This window comes from Thalassophryne amazonica, chromosome 2, assembly GCF_902500255.1.
Source record: "Thalassophryne amazonica chromosome 2, fThaAma1.1, whole genome shotgun sequence".
Taxonomy (NCBI): domain Eukaryota; kingdom Metazoa; phylum Chordata; class Actinopteri; order Batrachoidiformes; family Batrachoididae; genus Thalassophryne; species Thalassophryne amazonica.
The window spans coordinates 27,540,940-27,550,400 of NC_047104.1; the positions used below are offsets into that span (position 1 = coordinate 27,540,940).

Consider the following 9,461-nt stretch of genomic DNA (forward strand, 5'->3'; position numbering starts at 1 on the left):
TTGCAACAGAAAATATATTTAGAGACATTATATCCAAAATATTTGTCGATAAGAGTCTCATACCGCCGTCACCCATGATCAGAATGAGGCCAAATGGGGTCAGAATGACAATTCGGCCCACATCCGAAAAGTGTCCAATTGCAGTTCTGACAGCCATTGTGAGAGTCCACAAAGTTGGTCCCAATCGGCCGACAACCCCAAGTGTGTTGCACATGTTCAAAACCTTCTGGGCACCGTCGAGATGGGACACCTGTCTGACGCCGGTCCATATGCAATCTGAGCACCATCTGACCGCAATTTACATATTCCGATGGCGGAAAAACAGGATCCAAAACTATTTGAGCGCGTACGAGGGAACCTTGAGATGGATCTGGCAAGGCAGAGCCTGCCGGTATGACCTGCACGTGCCACGTGTAATAATGTCCTCCTCCAAAGGCTGCATCTGACGCATGGGACAGCATGGCCCACTGCCGGCAAGAGCTGGCAAGAGTGCGCACGTGCGCCTCCCGCGCACATGCATGCACACATAGCTGCACATTCAGCCATTATGAACACACACACACCCACCCACCCATTGATCAAAAGAGACCGGACCGTGCCGGCTTTGACACATATGGCGTGAGTCCGGTCCATACGTTGGTTGTACTCCGGTGTTCAGTACCGGCAGGAACTGTGCAAAGTGGGGAACACAGCGCTCCCTCCCACTCCGGTTCCGTGTTTGCCATCCAGACGTTTGGACATAGAGCAGTCTTCAGCGCCTTTTATGGCCGTCTGACGGCAGTTTGTGTCATCTAAACTGTTGTCCACATACGCTTTCGATGCCATCGTGCAGGTGTGGACGAGGTAACCTGGATGCGTTCTGACACTGCTGACCATGCCTCTTTTCCTCCCGACTGCATTGGATTATGGCAGTATTTGCCATGTTGGGCTGGTGCACATTCTTGCTGTGAGTGACGGGGGCTTGAATCTGTCATTTTCTGAGATTGTGACGTATGGTGCTTTCTGTTGAAAGCTGTGGCTGCGAGTGCAGACAGCAACAGGTGCTTGTGTGACGTATCACCTGAGGAAAGAGAAACGGCAACAACAGTTCTTCCACAATGAGAGTGACAAATTTTGCTTCATCTGACCGTGACACAATGCCTTTCTGAAGATATTTTCAGCTTAAAGTGCTTGGTGCGGCCACACACGCACACGCAGAAGGTTGACCCATTGATCACTGCAAGAATGATTTCACAACAAAGGGAAATTTAACAGAAAACATTTTCACACAATCAAACATTAGGCTTCATGAAAGATGATCTTCCCTTCTATTGAAACTCAGCATTATGAGTCATTCTGTGAATCACTTTGTCTTGTCCTGCAAATGATAAATGTTGGAAATAAATCTGTTTTGTCATTGAAAGTGTGCACAGTGCAATTTTTTTTTTTTTTACATCAGCAGCTGTATAGATTCATGGTGGAGTGGTTCAAAGAAAAAGAAATGTTCTATTAGACCCTGACACCTGTTGGTACTGGTGCTTTTCTCTAGAGTCCGTTGTGTGAACTGAATGAGAGTCTGTGACTCTTCCTGCTCCTACTTCCCCAGCTGAGGCTGGTACCTGTTAACAGCTGGGTGGACTGAGACAATGCAGATTATGTGTCTTGTCCAAGGACACAGACAGGTAGCATGAGTAAGATTCAAAGCCAGCTGTACATCCTTATCTACTCAGCTACCTGCTCTACGTTGTCTCTATGCTTGTTACCTGAAAATGCTTTTGGAAAGGAGGTTTTCATCAATATGAGTCATAGTTTAAGTTCCAGAGAAGGATCCCCTCATCACCTCCTTTCTGTTAGAAATGTGCACTCATATTTATCCACTTTGCAGTTCAGTTGATGCCTCAGTCAGTAGCATCACCAGTGATACCTGTGTCCAGCTAGATGTACAGACATGAGGAAGCCATGATGTATTTAGTGCTTGGGTTAAGGTAACCAAAGGCTCTTCAGTGGTCAAAGAACAGCATAATTCCTTCTATTTTTCCACATTATCCCTCAACTAAGTCCCTTCACCTTTTCCCTAGATTTCACTTGAGGGCACCACAGCAGATACAAGGTGGATTTGCATGATGATTTGGCACAGGTTTTACGCTGGATACCCTTTCTGATGCAACTCCATATTACATGTACAACCCCAATTCTAATGAAGTTGAGACGTTGTGTAAAATGTAAATAAAAACAGAATGCAATGATTTGCAAATCCTCTTCAACCTATATTCAGTTGAATACACCACAGAGACAAGATATTTAATGTTCAAATTTATATAACTGTGGTTGTGAACGGCTGAGCCTTTTGGGGATGCTCCTTTTATACCCAATCATGACACTCACCTGATTCCAATTAACTTGTTCACCTGTGGAATGTTCCAAACAGGTGTTCTTTGAGCATTCATCAACTTTCCCAGTCTTTTGTTGCCCCTGTTCCAGCTTTTTTGAAACATGTTGCAGGAATCCATTTCAAAATGAGCAAATATTTGCACAAAAACAAAAAAGTCTATCAATTTGAACATTAAATATCTTGTCTTTGTGATGTATTCAATTGAATATAGGTTGAAGAGAATTTGCAAATCGTTGTATTCTGTTCTTATTTACATTACACACAATGTCCCAACTTCATTGGATTTGGGGTTGTAGCATGGGCTGGGGTGGCCTTGAAGTAGAAACCTTCTGGTGTGGAAACAAGCACACTTAACTGTTTGGCCACCACCCCTGCCTTATTATGCCTCAAAAAAGGGAAATAAAAGGGAAAAGAAAGCAACTATTTTCCTGTAGTAGATCTGTGTCACTGTATGTGTTCTCTTGTATTGTAGGAATTTGCTGCACTAACGAAGGAGGTGAATGTGTGCCGTGAGCAGCTTCTGGAGAAGGAGGAGGAGATTGCAGAGCTGAAGGCTGAGAGGAACAACACACGTGTTAGTAGAATGTGCTGCTGCGCGCGCATGCACACACACACACACACACACACACTACCACCACACCAATTCTCAGTCTTCATTTGTAGAAAATGTGCCTCAAAATTAAACAGACGTCATGTTATCAAAGTCTCAAAGTCTCTGCTTTCCTTCACTGAGGATTAGAGCTTGCTTCAGTTTTTATCTGTCAGCTTTGTGTTGAAGTGTAGCAGTAACACCCACTTTCAAATCTGATCCCATCATTAATTAAGCACCTGCAAATTGCACAACCATAAGTCTGTTTTGTCCTTTGCACTTGTGGAGGCTTTTTTTTTTTGAGAATTGCAATGATGATTGAAAAAGAGAAACCATTTTTGAGCCTCTGAGGTTGAGCAGTGTCTTGTGTGTGTGTGTAGCTGTTGTTGGAGCACTTGGAGTGCCTGGTGTCTCGCCATGAACGCAGTCTGAGGATGACCGTGGTGAAGAGACAGGCTCAGTCACCAGCAGGTGTCTCAAGTGAAGTGGAGGTCCTCAAAGCCCTCAAGTCACTGTTTGAACACCACAAAGCTCTCGATGAGAAGGTACACCTGTATTTTTATTTATTTTTGGTAAGACATTAATGGGGGTGTGTGTACAAGTTAATGTCATTAATTTGTAATTGTTGAAATGCGTTTGGGCTAATAATATAGAAAATAAGCATCCCACCCCCTCTTAATTTATTTATTTATGTTTTGTATCAGCCTTTCAATATATGTCACATAAATAAAGATATTATTTGGTTACATTGTTAAGGGCCCCTTCACACATAGCAAGAATAAGTAGGAATCCAGGCGAATCATGGCGAAACAGCCCGAATGAGCAAACCCCGAAAACATCCAGCTGACGTCGGGAGGGACACATGGTCGGGCAGGCGCGAACAATGCCACAGCGATGGGTTTGTGCATGCTCGTGCATGAACACAGTGCGAGCAGCTGGAGCATGTGGAACCACACGCGCCGCTGCTGTGGAGATAAAAAATAAATAAATAAATAAACAGCTGGAGCATGTGGAACCACATCACACCGCTGCTGCTGCGAAATAAATAAAACCCAGGCGGAACGTGTGGAACCACATTGTGCCGCTGCTGTGGAGGAAAAAAATTAAAACTACACACCATAAAACAAACACCAATATTTAATCCCTCTTATTGAGCAGACAATACAGGTATGATCCCTCTGTGCCTCTGTATATGAACCATGGTCACAGATGTACAGTTATGAAATGACATGATTGAAGCAGTGCACTCACATTATGTCTTATTATGTCCAGCTGGGTATATAAATAACTGCTACAATCACCGGACACTGATATATTAGATATTGGTGTATAATTAGTGAAAATCACTGGGTTGATATAAATAATAAATAAAAGGGGACCCAGTACAGAACCCTGCGGTTAAATAACCATGATTAAATAAAAAATAAATGACTCCTGTGGGATTTGAACCTGCAATTTACAAAAGCTCTGAATAACAGAAACTTTACCACTGCACTACAGTCGCTGTCTTTTAACATGAGCATAAAATGCTTAAAATGAACATGGATATAAATGTATTTTTAAATTAGAGATTAAACAATGTATAGAAGAGGAAGTTTTGGTTGCCTTTAATTACAGTTAAAAAAGAGCACCATAATGACTAACAAGACAGCGTTTGTTACGCCATATTTTTGGTGATATGTGACTGAAAGTGGCGTGTTTGTCGTACTGTTGGCTTGTCATAGTCCTGTGGCGTGCTGCTCACAGGACACTTGTATCGGGCTGGCCTGCGTGCGTGTCCGGCCGGACATGCGTGGCATTCAGATCACCTGCTGCGTGTTCACATGATCTGATGGTCCATTTCACATAGAGCAGCCTGCTGAGGTGTGCTGTGTGTGGCCATTGCAACCTGGCGCAAAGGCGAAAGATGTTTTATGTATATTTCCACGCGAGGACAGCAGGCAGAGACACGCACCTCATGGAGGACAGTTGTAGGGTCATGTCCTTGTGTGTTTCTTTTTGCAGCTCCACACTCGTGGGGGCACTTTGACAAATTTCACCACCAGCTCGAAAGATCGCCTGCTCACTATTTGCGTGCTGACAGTGCGAACGGCACCATATTTTCTAAGTGTCCAGCGAGCAGTTACATGTTCGTGTGTGTCACCTGGAATTTGGCCGACACATGCAGTGAGAGGGATCAAATGGGCTCTCACAAGGCACTCTATCTTTTGGCCGCTGGTGTGCGTGAATAGTTGTAGAGACACGTGTACGAGGCGTTAGAGGCGGCTCCAATTTTTCATGAATGCCTTGTCTGCCTCAAGTGTGTTATGTGTGAAGGGGCCTTAAAGTAAGTGAGGATCTTGCTATGTCAGTAACTTTGTCACAGTTATTTATTTTCCAACCACAGTACTTTCTGTTTTTACTCTCCATGTTGTTTATTCGAGTATTGCTCAGCCGTGTTGCAAGGCAAAAGAAAGGCTGGCTAATTTTATGCATACGCTTCTTCTCGGTTTGTTGATATTTATTTTGTAGGTCAGGGAGAGACTGCGAGTTGCCTTGGAAAGATGCAGTGCTTTGGAAGAACAGCTCACCATCTCGCACAAAGAAGTAAGTACATGTGATGACTGATGAGGAACAAAATAAATACAAGTAGGGATGCGCATCCACAATTTTTCACTTCTGATCCGATTCTGATACCTGAATTTGGATATATGCCGATACTGATACTTTTCCGATCCGATAGCAGACCTCTGTTTGCTTTAATTTTATTATTATTATTATTGTTTATTTTATATGAGGATTTTCTTAAAAAGGAGAACTGAAAGTTCAGCTGCAATTTACCTGAAGGTGCATCTAAGATAAAAGCCTTGTTTTGATGTTTTGGTGAAAGAATTAAGTACTTTTATTTTTTATAGACTTTTATAGCTTTATTTTTGCAGACTTAAAGAGAAAAGACAGCACTCTTTGTCTGTCTGTCTCTCCTTCTCAATTTTCAATTTCACTGGCGCTTTATTGATATGGGAGACATACGATATGTTTAGATTGTCAAAGTGTTAGAGTAAAAATTTAAAATTAAGACCTCTGTCTCTCCCTGTCTGTCTCTCTCCCTCACTGTCTATCTCTGCCTGTCTGTCTCTCCCTCTCTCTGCCTGTCTGTCTTTCCCTCTCTCTGTCTCTCTCTCTCTCTCTTTGCCTGTCTGTCTGTCTGTCTGTGTCTCTCTCTCTGCCTGTCTGCCTCCTTCTCTGCCTGTCTCGCTTCCTCTCTCACTCACTTTCTCTCTTCCTCTGTCTCTTTTTCTTTTTCTCTCGCTGTTTTCGTGCTGTGGAAACTTCAAACTTTTTGGAAACATGAAGCCTTTCAACTGTAAAATAAGTGTATCATCAGTGACGCTCACGCGCAGGATTTTAATGGAGACTTTTTTCCCCTTTCAGCGGACAGAACCTCTGTTAGGTTTCCTCCTCAGCTGCACGCTTGCTGGCTTTCCATAGCGTTTGACAGCATCGGGACAGTGAAGTGGCTAACTTTTTAGCGCACATTTTCAGCAACAATTCAGTTAATTTTTTGGAAAGTCCATGCTCGAACAGACAATTTGAACCTGAAAACCGGACAGAAATTTGCAGCTAACCACAGCTAGAACACTTCGGAAGAGATCTCTCTCAAACAGCCAAGCTTCAGAAAACCTTCCCCTCCTCCTCCCGCTCAGCAGCAAACAAGCACAGAGCAAACAACAGTAGTTGAGAGGTTTCACAGTGGCTCTTCTCTGGTATTGGAAAATGTTGCGAGTTGGATCGGTATTTTGTGATATGTGAATTATGTTGTTATCGGAACCCGATACCGATGTGGGTTCGGATCGGTCCCATCCCTAAATACAAGTGAGTAGAAATTTGTTTTTTCTGTTAAAGGATGTATTTCTTTTGCACCTTTCCAAGAGTAGAAATTTGTTTTTTCTGTTAAAGGATGTATTTCTTTTGCACCTTTCCAAGAACAGAAGCTGAAAGTGCTTTTTTGTGATTCTTCTAATTCATGCATTCACTTTCACACAATGTTCAAAGACAGTTTGATGTACAATATAAACAGAAAGATCTGAGAATCAAGCCAACAACCCTTTGGTTAATATGCTCTACTGGTGGTGTTGGAAAACAAATAGATTTGCATCACAATTGCAATTCTTATCCTTAACGATTCACAATCAATCCAGAACCTTCTAGAATCTTTTTTTTTTAAACCACCTTGTTAAAATAACATCTCCGTTTTGTTTCAGGTTTTAGTTCACTCCTGTTTTTTTTTTTTTTCTGCCACCACAAATCTGCAGCAAACAAACCTTAACACCACTGTGCCTGACTGATGTCAGAGTTTGAATTTGATTTCCAGATCACTTTCAGTTGTTATTTAGGGACATCTGCCCTGAATAAGTATCCCCAGACATCACAGGACAATTGAATCATTGTGTAACGAGACTGAGATTGTGATATTACTTAAATGACATCAAAATTAATTTGGAAATTGTAAGTTAATTATTGCAGCTTTGTTTCATGGTCCTGTCATTGAATAGGATTTTATTCAGCAGCGTTGTATTTTAATGGATTGGCATTAATTCCCAAACAGAATTCTGATTGTGCTGCACATTGAGGTTTCATATTGAATCAGTATAACAAAAAAAAGATTCGCTGTTTTTGTGCAGATGCATCAAAATGAGGATGCGTCTTGACTGTTTAGAATAGAGCTAAGATTGAAAAAAGCCCCAGAGGATCTTGGTGAAGTGTCCTAGATTTTCTTTTGTGCTTCATGGGACAGTCATCCTTTGTTTAGAGGATTCATCTTGGGATGACGCGCATGTGCACACACACACACACACACACACACACACACACACACACACACACACACACACACACACACACACACACACACACACACACACATCCTATACCACCTACTACTGTGTATTTTATATCACTTCCCCCCTTAGGCAAACCATATTTCTATGATCATTTCATTTTGGAATTTTCTGACTGTGATTTTGCCCCTGTATATTCATGTGAGCTTGTACAACCAAAGTAGTTTTGATTTTAATGCCAGTGGACCGTTTTCTGCTGCCAGATGTGTGTGTAAACAATAAGGCAGGCTTTGCACAGACGCAGACTGAATTGGCTTCCAAATGCACCATATGCTTGACTGGCTGTTCATGGCTCCTGTGTTCTTTTATGAAAATCTTGCGTGACGTCCACATCTCAAAGCTGGTACTCCTCAGTGATGCTTTTGGTCAAAGCTGTTCGTAAAATCACTCAAATAAGAAATAAAGTCAACAGAAGCAGCTTCTTGTTGAGCCACAAAGTGAGCAAAAGGCTGTTGTTGAGTAAAAAAGGTGGTGTTGCTTTGATTTTGACTGGCTGATAAAGTCTTGATGGTATTTTCACGTTGAGCTGAAAGGATCATTTTTGTTTTTAAAATTTAAAACTGAAGATGAATTAAAAATGTATTTTTACATATTATGTTTCTGAAAATTCCTCTGTTTATTGGCAGAGGAATTTTCAGAAACATAATATGTAAAAATACATTTTTAATTTATTTGAACCTCTTTACTGGTAAGAAATTATGGAGAGGTAAGTTTCAAATGGACTTGGGTTTGTTACTTTGTAAATATTTTAACTGCAGTGACTCAAAAAAAAATGTTTCTTGAAAGTAGAAGTATCAGTATTCATGATTGTAGTAGTAGTAGTAGTACTCCTCACACATTATTTCTTGTTTTATTTACATTATTTGTGTTCATGAAAGAATCATTGTTGCTCACACGTTAACAATATGAAGTACCATCACTCTGTATGGACACTGAATTTTATTTTGGCCAGAGATCTCAGGGGGTTTTGATTATGCGCAACATTGTTATTTGTGGCAATTTTTACAACTCTGTTCTAGTTGGTATACCTCAGGGAGCAGAACAGCCAGAAGACAGGACTAACAGACGGAAACAGTGAGGTCAACCACAACTCTGAAAACACACCAAGCACGAATGGAAAGGTGAGGACACTTAAATGGGGACGTGTGTGAGAGCTATAGGTTCTCATGCATACATACTGGTTCATTCAAAAACAAGCATTAGGATGAATTAAACATCACAAATGATTAAACTAACAGTATAAACAATGGAGGACATTAGTTTGTCACAGGTGTCATGGATTTGTGTAGTTCATTGAGGGTGTCTTTTTATTTAGCAGGTCTAAAAAAACATTTACCTAAACCTCTGAAACAGGTAGTGATGGTAGTGTTTAATTATGTTACTCCTGACCACAAAACAATATTTTGAATGTACATGTGCGTAAAAGCACAATATTTTTCCCCCAAAACACAAGACGGTCTTTTCTGCTCTTTCAGGTGTGTGTGTATGTGTGTGTATGTGTGTGTGTGTATATGTGTGTGTGTGTGTGTGTGTGTGTATGTGTGTGTGTGTGTATGTGTGTGTGTGTGTGTATGTGTGTGTGTGTGTGTGTGTGTGTATGTGTGTATATGTGTGTGTGTGTGTG

General features: G+C 41.4%; 1 pseudogene; it reads left to right on the top strand.

The window, feature by feature from the left end:
- LOC117503413 overlaps nucleotides 1-9,461 on the top strand; it is a 166,651-nt pseudogene that overhangs the window by 77,455 nt on the left and 79,735 nt on the right.